Source organism: Melitaea cinxia, chromosome 22, assembly GCF_905220565.1.
Source record: "Melitaea cinxia chromosome 22, ilMelCinx1.1, whole genome shotgun sequence".
NCBI classification, from domain to species: Eukaryota; Metazoa; Arthropoda; class Insecta; order Lepidoptera; family Nymphalidae; genus Melitaea; species Melitaea cinxia.
Genome location: NC_059415.1, coordinates 13,165,632 through 13,177,745, shown reverse-complemented (window position 1 = coordinate 13,177,745; position 12,114 = coordinate 13,165,632). Strand labels below are relative to the sequence as shown.

Here is a 12,114-nt window from a genome sequence, read left to right as displayed (position 1 = left end):
CTGTTGAAGGCGAGGGCTGGTAGGCTGATGTTGAAGGTGAGGGCTGGTGGACTGCTGCTGAAGGTAATGGGTGCTGAGCTGCTGCTGGAGGTGAGGCCTGGTGAACTGTCTCTGAAGGTGAGGGTTTGTGAGCTGCTGCTGGACATGAGGACTGTTGAGCCGCTGCTGGAGATGAGACTTGTTGAGCTGCTGGTGGTGGTGAATGCTGAGCAACTGTTGCTGAAGACAAGGGCTGATGAGCTGCTGCAAAAGATTTAGGTTGCTGGGATACTTCTGGAGACACGAGCTGACAGGCGACTGCTGAAGGCAACGCTTCCACTAATACAGCTGGAGATGAGGATTCGCAAGTAAGTCTTAGCTTCTTAGCTGGTGGTGCAGCTGGCGGAAAGGGCTTAGGCGAAGGTGAGTCATCTTTTTGTAGGATTTCCAAAAGATCAGAGTTAGTTATATTTTCTATGCTATCCAATGCTTGATTGATATCATAAGGCGGGTATAACGGAAAAGAACCCGACAACTCTTCGTCTTCAGACCCTTCATCTTCTGATGACGCGTAAATTTCTGCCAAAGCTTGTTCTATGTCTTTTTCGCGAAGATTTTTCTTCTGAAAAGATAAACAGTAAGTACTAAGAATATTTTCCATACAATAAAAATTGTTTATTTCTTTGAATATTAGTAAACCTTATTTTGTATAAAACCTTATTATGTGTAACACCTTTATTTTGTATGGTGGATACTTGCGAGACAGTGGCTTCATACAAACCACATTGCACAAGATGAGAGATTTTTAGATGGGCAGAGGTCATATACTAGAGATGCCACGAATATTCGGCAATTATTCGGTATTCGGCTATTCGGCCTCTTTTTTTCGCTATTCGGTATTCGGCCGAATATGGTTAACCATTTGGCCGAATACCGAATAGCAATTTTTTTATTTCCTACGAACTGTTTTTCCGCGACTTCGCGTAAATTATACGCCCATGTCCTTTCTAAGGCTCTAGAGTATCTGTGTACCAAATTTTATTAAAATCGGTTCAGCAGTTTGGGCGTGAAATCGTGATAAACAGATTTACTTCCTTATTTATGATAAAATACAGTAAGGATTACCAAATAAATTGTGAAAAAACTCAAAATATTACTCACAAAGATATTTATTTAACCAAAAAAGAACTAACAAGTTAATATTTAAAATCTACCAGTGGTAAGAAACAAACACAACAAACAAACTGTCAGTTTATTGTCTTCATTATAAATTTCATAAAAGTTCCAAATAGGCGATTTCTTATAATTGAATTCATTTAACTTTACTCGAATCAACGGTGATATTTCGTATGGTAATCAATAACATTAAATGTTATATTTTAGTAGGTATACAGTACGTACGATGCACCAAAGACCAACAAATAAAGCAGGTTGTAACACGACCGTGAAGTATGTATTACTTCAGCGATGCAAGTTTAAACTCGTACGGTGACGAGTTGTGTCTTGTCGCCCGCGAAATGTACTAAGTGTGGCCGAATATTCGGCTGCCGAATGTTCGGCGCTTCGGCCAAGAGCCTCGCCGAACATTCGGTATTCGGTATTCGGCCAAATTACTATTCGTGGCATCTCTATCATATACAGACCACAAACTTTCGAAGTGAATATTTCGTATTAAAACAAATTTCTTGCATAACTGAAACATACTACACATAATTCAATCTATGTTCTATTATAAAAATGACACAAATATTACTTACCGGATTTATTTTTGGCATTATCACAATTTTCCATTCGCTAATTCACAAAAATCCACCGTTTTTGCAAGAACTCGACTTTGACAGCTCAAATGTCAAAAAAATTGCTTCGATACACGCACTTTTTTTTCCGTTCGGAAATCAACTATGCCATAGACAACATGTAAATGACATTTTGTGGTCTCTACTAGGCATCAGCCCTTCAAAAAAAAAATATTTTTAATGTGGTCGCTATATGATCACTGCCTCTCTAAGGGTTAATTTATTTTTCATCACCAAATTTAACGCCACCCAAACCGCGCCCGAAAGCTAGTTGGTATTAAACATTCGAAAACAAAATTTTCGTTCGATAAATAATATCCACTCGCACAGGTCTTGCCTCTGATACACAGGTTCTAATTTATGGGAGGTTAAATTTTTGTTACTTCTGACTCTACCTTAATTCTAGTGCTGCGGGAAGTATACTCATGTTCCGTTCTGCGACTTTTACGCGTTATTTTCGAACAAATTTACGTAAAAGCGATCTTTACTGCAAGATCAAAATACGATACGAACTGACTTTTAACGACTGACAAATAGACACTTTTAAACAAAATAAAGCGTCAGACATAATATTCTACTAAAACTAGTAAAATTGTGTGCTAGAATATAGGTATAGAAATTCGAAAAATACCTAAAACCGAATCGGAGCAACCCACGTCCACGTGGTCTTGGTCTGCCTTACCTCTAGAGTATTTTTTAAGCCGGAGGCGCGGAGGGAGGGCAGCCCTCGGAAGGGCTGCACTTCCCGCAGCACCGGAGCCAAGCGTTATTCTAACCTCAAAGGTGGTAGGTTAATTTTTTCCGATTTAAAAATCGAACCTCAAAACTTTAACCACGATATCTCTGTAACAACGTCACGTAACCAACAATCTCGAAACTTTTGGGTGTACTGTGGCTTGAGCATTATCAAATACTATTTAAAACTATTTCAAAAATAATTTTACAGCGCTAAACAGTTTAAAAACAAATTAAAGCAAGATTGAGAAGTAAGTATCATTTACAGATTAGAGAACGATAGCGAACCAATAGAGAACTGTACTGTTCACTGAACTGACTGACGACTGCGTAAATAAATAACAACCTGGTCTTTCGAATCACATCAAACTTAACCAATAGTTGAACATATAAAGTTTATGTTGATTCAAGAAATTCATAAACAATTTTTGGGGAATTCCCAACAGCCGACAGGCTTGAATTCGTTCGGTGTTGCCTACACAACAAAATATACCATTTTTGCCTGTTGTGTGTGCTTGTAAAAAAATCCTAGAAAAATACCAGATCATTCTTTAGTGGTAAGCTATGAAGCTTACCACTAACTGGAATAAACCTAAACCACTAAAAAATCCACTAGCCACTTAAACCAATTTTTTCCCGCCAAAAGGGGTGTCCAAACCACCAGATCTAGTGGAAAATCCACTAAGTTGGCAACACTGAACAATCACCTGACGTTTCGCGGTTTAAAAGACATTCGATTTCACGGCTTCCTATTGGATTTTCGGCCCAGCCAACATCACAGAAGGCAGCCAATCACTACAACGAAGCTAAGCCCGCGAAATCTCGATTTTGCTACTTTTGTAAATACGCGGTTTTAAAGACTGTTAGTTCCGCGGTTTCAGAATATTACCGACGATATAGTATAAGTAATAAAAATATAGGTATAACTATAAAATACTGTTATTTTCTGTTGATATAGATATTAAGAACTTATTTTCAAAAGCAAAATTACTTCGTTCGACCAAAAAGACCAATGATTCAGGTTCTAATACAAACCCATATTAAATCCCTAGAAGCGACGATAAATATTCTCACAATAAAGTATTAGGGCTCAGAAAATATATATGCAGAAAAAACTAAAAATCCAAAATTCCGGCTGTGGTTACTCGGTGGTTGCAAATTGCAATATAAGTATAATATGGCGGTTAGGAAAAAATTGTTTGAGTCAAAATTTGACAATTACGACGTTTCCGACGTTTAAATTTTTTCATTTTGACGTACAATTTTGCCAATTTATTTAAAAATTCAAGTTTGGTATACAAAGTATAGCAAAACGAGTGTCGCCATACTGGATAAAATATGAAGTGGATAAGAAGTTAACTGCATATACAATTTTTTCCTATGTTAATATTAACCTCAATAAGAAAAGTATACCTGTCTCATTCTAATACGTAGTAATTTACATATTAAAATTGGTACAGAGATAATTTCATTGTTTCAATTTTTCGTTGACAGTTTTCGTGACATCATCAAACTCCGCCTTGAAGACATGACCAGCGTTGCAAAAGCTACCGATTTATCGGTAGATCTACCGATTTTGGCCCTTGTCTACCGATATACCGATTTAGCAGTGCTATCTACCGAATTTTTGAATTTTCAACTAATGTAAAATATTTTCTAAAAAAAAAGGTAAAATAATATTCTTAATACGGTAACACTAAAAGAAAATGGTAACACAAAATCAATGCACGGGGACTTCCCGAAATTCTTCCCACAACGTCGAATATGACCGTTCAAATCCGCGGTGTGTTAAAACAAATTGTACTAACACGTCATATAATAGAGTTTATTATTGTCTGGTGAGGGTGATACAAGGGAAAATCCCTGAAGATAACTTTCTTCGGGTTTGTTTCTTGAATTAGGTATAGGACTACGACTAGTGATGGATTATTTTTGGATTATATCGATGGATTAGGATTAGTATTCGGATTCATTATTGACATGGGAAGATTCAATTCGCATTTAACAAATTAAATGTAGTTGCGAAATTTTGTGAAGTGTTAAGCGAATTCATCGCTAATTTATACTTCTTTCACGGCAATGTGCTATTCTATTGTTTTTCTATTATTTTTTTATTTTACACTTTTGCAACACTGGACATGACGCCGTTTTAAGACTGCATTAGTTCGTCTGTCATAAAAATGTTTTTTGGACTAAAATTGTTACTTTTCTGTTAAAACGTGTGTGTTTTAGTGATTTTGTTGATATATAAAGATCCCGACAAAGATATTGATCGCTTTAGGACCTGGATATATAAATTTTGGAGCCTTTGGAGGTGATATTTTGGCTAAAGATAATGAATACATCTTTAAGAACAGAAGACTGCCATTTACATTTTGAGGTTAAATATCACATCAGGAGCAGAATGCTTTGTGCTAATGCTGTCCCCACGCTTTATTTAACAAGTAGGTCGACTAATAAACTTTTACAATTCACTTTAAATACTTAGTATAAAATTTAATTATCATCATCATCATCATCATCATCATTTCAGCCTATCGCAGTCCACCGCTGGACACGGCCTCCATAAGTTCGTGTCAAAAATGGCATGAACTCATGTGTTTATAAAATCTAATAAATGTAATCAATGCACCAATGTAATCAAATCATTGTTATGTTTAGAAAATTGATGTGCCATAATTGGAGGTATATTATTTAGAAACTATGAGGGTCATTTTAAAATGTTCAATTTTTGTTTACAGAATTTTCTTTTGTTTGAAAGCACCCCCGAATTGACGTAACTAACCAACCTTTGAATATTCCTCTTGCTACAACTTCAACATCAGGTAAACTTTTATTTTTGTAGTGATATGTGTATTTATCACTGACTATTGAGCAGTGTTAAAATAAAATAGGTGGATCTGGTCAGCTATTTTAATTTAATAATTTACTCTACTAAGAAATCTAAGATATAACTAATTAGGTTGAATGGTTTTCCATAAAAAGTAGCACAGCCATAATGCTGTAATTGTTTCTTGTAGTATACCTAACACTAAAATATAAGAGACATTTAAAAAATATTTTATATTTTGTTTACTGCCCTTTTTTATGCTGAAAAACACTCTCAGACAGACATACTGATAATCCTCTGAATAATTCTCCTCCTGCTACTTTTTCAACATCAGGTAATATTTGTTTCCATACTTAATACTAGATGATGCCTGCGACTTTTACTGCAGGATTTAGGTTTTTTTCTTAAATCCCATTGGAACTGATTTTTTAGGACATAAAGTTGTTTATTTCAATTTCTGGGATGCAAACTACCTGTGTATCGAATTTCATCAAAATTGGTTACTGTTTTACTATAAAATGCTAGCAGACAGACAGATGGATACACTGTTGCATTTATAATATTAAGTATGGATTAAAATTACTATATTTTCTGTTTTTTATAACCACAGAATTTTTTTTAATGTATCACCTGAACTAATAAAATACTTAAAAAAAGGTTATGAAAATGAATATGACTCAAATTTTAAGTATATAAAACACTTAGGTATCATTTTTATCTATGAAGTAATAATTAATTCATACATATAGATGTACACATCACCATCATTTTTGATATGTCCACGTTTCTCTGAGATTTCTGAACTTGTTGATCCAATTCTTTAATCCTGTAGCTGCAGGCTAGCCCACTGTAATTAACGTACATTCATATTTTATAATATTGGTAGTGATGACTACATTATAATTTATAAATAAACTTTAAAATTAACTGTATTTTGATGATTTACCAGTGAAAACTGCAAAATCTGTGAAAATAAGTTTTAAAATTTTGTAGAGCTCTAATATAGATGTTACCGCCAATGTATATAATTCCTATGTTTATGTTTTGGCAAAGTATAAAATATGTAATCTATTGTTTACTGTTTGATATTACATATCCTAGTCATTGTATACAACTGAGGTTTCAACTGAGGTTTCAACTGAGGTAGGGCACAGCTTGAATTTCTTGCTCAAAATATAGAGCAGCCCGACTGGGGTAGGACCTCGACCTTACAGAAGATCACAACTAAATAATACTGATTTCAAGCCGTATTGTGTTCCTGTTGGTGAGTAAGGTGACCAGAGCTCCTGGGGGGATTGGGGATTGGGTCGGCAACGCGCTTGCGATGCTTCTGGTGTTGCAGGCGTCTATAAGCTACGGTAATCGCTTACCATCAGGTGAGCCGTACGCTTGTTTGCCGAACTTGTGATATAAAAAAAAAAAACAATTCCTAAATGCCCCTAGGAAATGTATAGAATGTAACATTATATTTGTAGAATTTAGTGATGAATAAATAAAAATAAAACGGAAATTAACTGAGATTTGTAATGATGCTTGTGATGATAATGATCACCATGATCATGATCATAATTGTTATCATCATGATTTTAAGTTTATTATCTGTGTTTTATATTTTGTCACGACAATGATGATCATGATTATGTAGATTAGATATAATTTCCTGTTATATTTTTACTTAATTAATTTTTATTTTGTTTAAATTGGTTTTAGGCACCTTCAAGAAGCATCCAGGGCTAAACAAGCAAAAGCTGTTGAAAGAAATAAAGAAAAAGCAGAAAGACAAAGACTCTATAAACATTGGCTAAATAAAGAAAAAACTATCAACAAATTCTTCATTTCAGAATACTTTGAAAAAGTTTAAAACCTTGGCTACTATTTTTACAATAATGCAATTAAGAAAAATATCTAAACCTATAATGGGACGAAGATTTACAAAAGAAGAAAAGACAATAGCTCTATCTTTATACGAGCTGGGACTTCGAGCTTATAGGTGGCTCATCAAAAGTGGCTTCGTCTTGCCATCTCCAGTAATTCTAAGCAGACTAGTTACCAAGGCTGGCTTGAAGCCAGGGCTTAATGAAAATATATTTAACCAACTGCATGAATAAGTGTATAAAAGAAGAAGAAAAATTATGTAACCTAATCTTCGACAAAATAGCAATCACTCCTCACTTTGACTATAATAGAAAAAAAGACAGAATAACGGGATTCGTAAACTACAAAGGAGAACCGCTAAGAAAAATTGCTGATCAGGGAAATTGTAAAAAATTACAAGCAGCCAATTTGTTATGCGTTTTCCGCGGGAAGCACTCCAAACCAAGTTTTGGCATGTATTATAAAAAAATATAATAAAAGAACTCCAAAATATATGATTTACTTTTTTGGCTACCGTTTGGGACCGAGAGGAAGCAAATACGAGAGCAATCAATTATTTAATTGAAAAAACTAGACAAACATATTTAAGAAATAATAAGACCTTGAAACACTCATATGACATCCCGCATCTATTAAAAGGATTACGAAATAATTTTATTACAAAAGTTTAAAATACATAATGGACGGTCTTAATTAAAGTTAAATAATCATGTCAAATATTTTCAACTAACTGCAGTTTAAGCGGCTTATCCCACTATTGTATTGACAAAAATGGACTGTTTCCGGACTTATACACTTTCAGTAGGTACTTGTCATTGGCAAAATCATCGGCGAAAAGCTGATGGAGCCATAGTCTTTAAAGAAGAAGAAGAAGAATGGACGGTCACGAATAAATTTGCCAAGTGGGAACATATAAAAATGTTGTATGAAAATAGCCTATCATGTAAAGGAATAAAAGTTATAAAAAGTTTGACTTAGAACTGAGGTAGGGCACAGCAGGAATTTCCTGCTCAAAATATGGAGCAGCCCGACTGGGTATAGTACCTCGACCTTACAGAAGATCACAGCAAAATAATACTGTTTTCAAGCAGTATTGTGTTCCTGTTGGTGAGTAAGGTGACCAGAGCTCCTGGGGGGATTGGGGATTGGGTCGGTAACGCGCTTGCGATGCTTCTGGTGTTGCAGGCGTCTATAAGCTACGGTAATCGCTTACCATCAGGTGAGCCGTACGCTTGTTTGCCGACCTAGTGACATAAAAAAAAAAAAAAAAAAAAAAGAACCATTGCAATAAAGATAAAATACCGAAAATGAAATTGAAATATGCATCCCACCTGTTCAGTGAAACAGTTGGTAAAACCATGGCGTACTTAGCTGGTAAGTCTTATTGAATATATTATTGATTTTTCCAGGTCTTTCTAGTTCAAAAACTTAATAATAATTATGATTATTCTAGTTTTTATTTGTTACGATAAGTATTTCATAAACATTTTCAATATCATATCAAAAATACCGACCGTTCCAATGGGGATACGGGTTTGATAATGTGTGACACAAAAAAAAAATACAAATAAAATTAAGTATGTCATGTAAAATTAGTATAATATCAAAAATAGTAGAAGTAGTAAAGTTTTAGCTGTGTCTTGTCCTTGCTAATTTCTATTGCCCGTGCCAATGTTAAGACCATAATATTCTATAGAAGGTAGTGATCGGAGGTCGCGGTTTGATCCTGGGCACTTGATTAACTTTGTAATACATAACTTTGTGCATTTTAGTTATCACTTTAATTAATTATTCCACGGTTAAATGTCATTTGCGTTAACGGTAAAGGAAAACATTGTGAGGAAACCTTCAGGCCTGAAAGTTTTCCATAATGTTCTTAAAAGTGTGTGAAGTCTGCCAATGCGTGCTAGGCTAGTGTAATGTACTGTGGCCTAAGCTGTGGCTCAGTAGTGGGCCAGTCATGATCATGATTATGATAATAATAATGGAATATATGTGACAAATATGGTTTATCCAATTAACTCCAAACTCAGATTTAACCAAATTTTTTTTTCAGAGAATGGAAAACTACCTGAAGATACGAAGGATACAGCCGACTTAATTTTTGTGGATAATTTGTTCGATTTTCTCAATGAAAGTTTTAAAAATTCAAAGGCCAGAAGTGGCAAAGAATTGTTAAGAAGTGTAACACAAAAATCTTTGCACAAAAATGTGTGGGCATAATCAAAGATAATATTATCGAAAAAATCTATCTGCCAGTGGCTCTACTGGTACTGTGCTATCAATAAATAACTGGTTACAAATTTAAAACAAATTACAAATTTAAATATCTTGGCTGCACTGTAACTGATACGAATACACGTGACGAAGAAATACAGATCCGTATACAAAACACCTTGAGGTGCAGTGCAGCCCTGCACAAGGTCTTGGAGTCCAAGCTTCTTAGTAGGAAGAGAACAATCACAATTTACAAAACCAGTATTCATCCAATACTGATGTACGGTTGTGAGGCTTGGACACTTACGCTCAGAGAGGAGAATAGGCTTCTGGTTACGGAAAGGAAAATTGACCGTAAGATCCTTGGACCAATTAAAGGGCAAGACGGCAGCTGGCGAATAAAAACCAATGCTGAAATTGCAAACCTGGTGTCTGAGCCAAACATCATTGGAGTTACTAAATCCCATCGGTTGCGGTGGCTCGGACATGTTGAACGCATGGGGGAGGATCGAGCAGTTAAGGGAGCGTATCTGGGACGACCAACTGGACGTAGACCGGTGGGTCGCCCCAGATACCGCTGGAGGGACCTGGTTGAAGCAGACTTGAGTGAGATCCAAGCCAATAATTGGCGGGAAATTGCGCGAGATCGTGCGAAGTGAAGAAATCTTGTTTCGGAGGCCAAGAGTCATTTCGGGTTACTGAGCCAGATGAGTTAGTTAGTTAATTTATTCTTCGTCACTAATGGATGGTTCGGCAATGTTTTCGTAACACTGACGCGGCATTGTATTTTTAATGGTGCAATAACTTCCTTCTTAAATGGTTTTGTTGACTTACGAGGTGGTTTTCTGCAAAAACTAACTACGGGTATCAGTAAATGATTAATAATATCCCTGTTGGTGTTTTCTCTGGAAGTCTTGTTTGTATGCTGAAGCCGTATATTCTTCCAGTTCTTTTGGCGTGACTTTTGAACATCTTCAGAATTCTGATCAATGGTAATTTCATTCTTTCAATTATGTTGGGACAGTGTATCAACACTGTGTACAGTGACGTGAATTGGAGTGATTACCTATTATTTCAGCAATGTTATTGTGGTGAAGGTGAATTATTTTGTATAGACCTTTGAAGACTGGCTTGGTTTTGCCATTGCGCACATATTTGGTTACCTGTTTATAAACTACTTCTCCTGCCTTATAAGTGATCTCCTTGGTAGCCTGATTACGCTTTTCTATTACCTGTTTTTTGTTTTTAGTTAGTTGCTAGACATTCTTGTACTGCTTCTGCGTTTCTGCGGTGCTTAATGACATAGTCTTGGTAAAATTCCTTAGGATAAAATAATTCTAAAGGATTTCGAGAAGCTGTGTGACCAAATAACAGCTCTCGTGACGTATAACCCGTTATGAAGTGAATTGAATTACTATAAGTAATTATAGCGTCATTCATCATTAAATTAATGGGATCTTCTTTATTTGTCGTTCTATGTACTCTAATAATGTCACCTATAGTTGAATGGAATCGTTCTATGGGGGAGTTGGAATTCGGGTGGTATGTTGTTAAGTGAATGTTAATGACTTGCAATGCGCATATTTCCTTTATAACTTTGTTATCGAATTTACTATTCGAAGCGATCGTTAGTTTTGATGGTAAGCCTATGACTGAGAATACTTGTATTAATGCTTCAGCAATATGTGCACTACTTGCAGCGTTTAGGGGCATAGCTTGTGCAAATTTTGAAAAATTATCTATAATGATCAGAAAAGTTGCACCTCCTGTAGAATAGAGGTTCAAAAATAGATGTTCGAGAGTTTTTGTTGGTGTCTGAGTAAAGGTCAAGACGGACCTTAGTGGATTTCTTTCTTATTTAGATTTCAAACAAACATGACATAGATTAATAAATCTTTGAGTTGAAAGCAACGTATTAGGCCAATGGTAGTTTCTATAGAGTTGTTTAAAGGTTTCTCTAATACCGCGATGCGCTGTTTTACCTTCGTGGTATTTCTTTATTATATTATATTCCCGTTGCTCGATATTTTCAACTAAAGTCACACGCGAGTTACACCAAATTAATTTTTGGGCCTCAAGGTAAATGTTTTTAGAAACAGGGTCATCGAAACCAATAAAGTCATTTGTACATATCCCGTATCTGAGGTGAATATTAACGGAGCTGGCGTAAAGCTTAACGTTAGAGGCAATTATTGACCGTCGATACGCCAGTTTCATCAGCATTCCATATGGAAGAAGTTGTAATTTTAAACCGGTCCATAACTTCTGTTATGTTTTTGTTGATACGCAATGTTTCCGGTAAACTTATTTCATATTTAATGGCACAGTCAGAAGCCATGCGACAAACCTCTTTAGGATCTCTGCCGAAGAAAATTTGTGCAAGTTAATACAATAATTTGGATTCGTTTTATCGGGATTTACACTATGTACCTTTTTATATTTGAAGCTCCGATATTTCGGTGCAGTTGCATGCGCCATGGTCACGGAAGAACTGTTTGATTATTGCGGGTAGATGTTATGGGCAGACATATCGGTCTACCCTCCGTCTCAGTCTTCTATTACGCTCGATACCGGTACCACTGTCTGCAAACTCACCACTCACTCGAACCTGTTTAATACAATAATTCTAATACTGGCTTCTTGTTCTTTATTAAATATCTACCTTGGAGAACCGTAGCCAAA

General features: G+C 35.6%; 2 long non-coding RNA genes across 2 annotated transcripts; both read left to right on the top strand.

The window, feature by feature from the left end:
- Positions 1 to 4,638: 4,638 nt before the first annotated feature.
- LOC123664764 lies at positions 4,639 to 7,707 on the top strand. Its single transcript, XR_006744893.1, has 3 exons — positions 4,639 to 4,954; positions 5,252 to 5,335; positions 7,051 to 7,707. It is a non-coding gene; the product is annotated as an uncharacterized LOC123664764 (long non-coding RNA).
- A 758-nt stretch (positions 7,708 to 8,465) lies between these two features.
- Positions 8,466 to 10,059, top strand: LOC123664746. Its single transcript, XR_006744885.1, has 2 exons — positions 8,466 to 8,589; positions 9,272 to 10,059. It is a non-coding gene; the product is annotated as an uncharacterized LOC123664746 (long non-coding RNA).
- Positions 10,060 to 12,114: the final 2,055 nt, after the last annotated feature.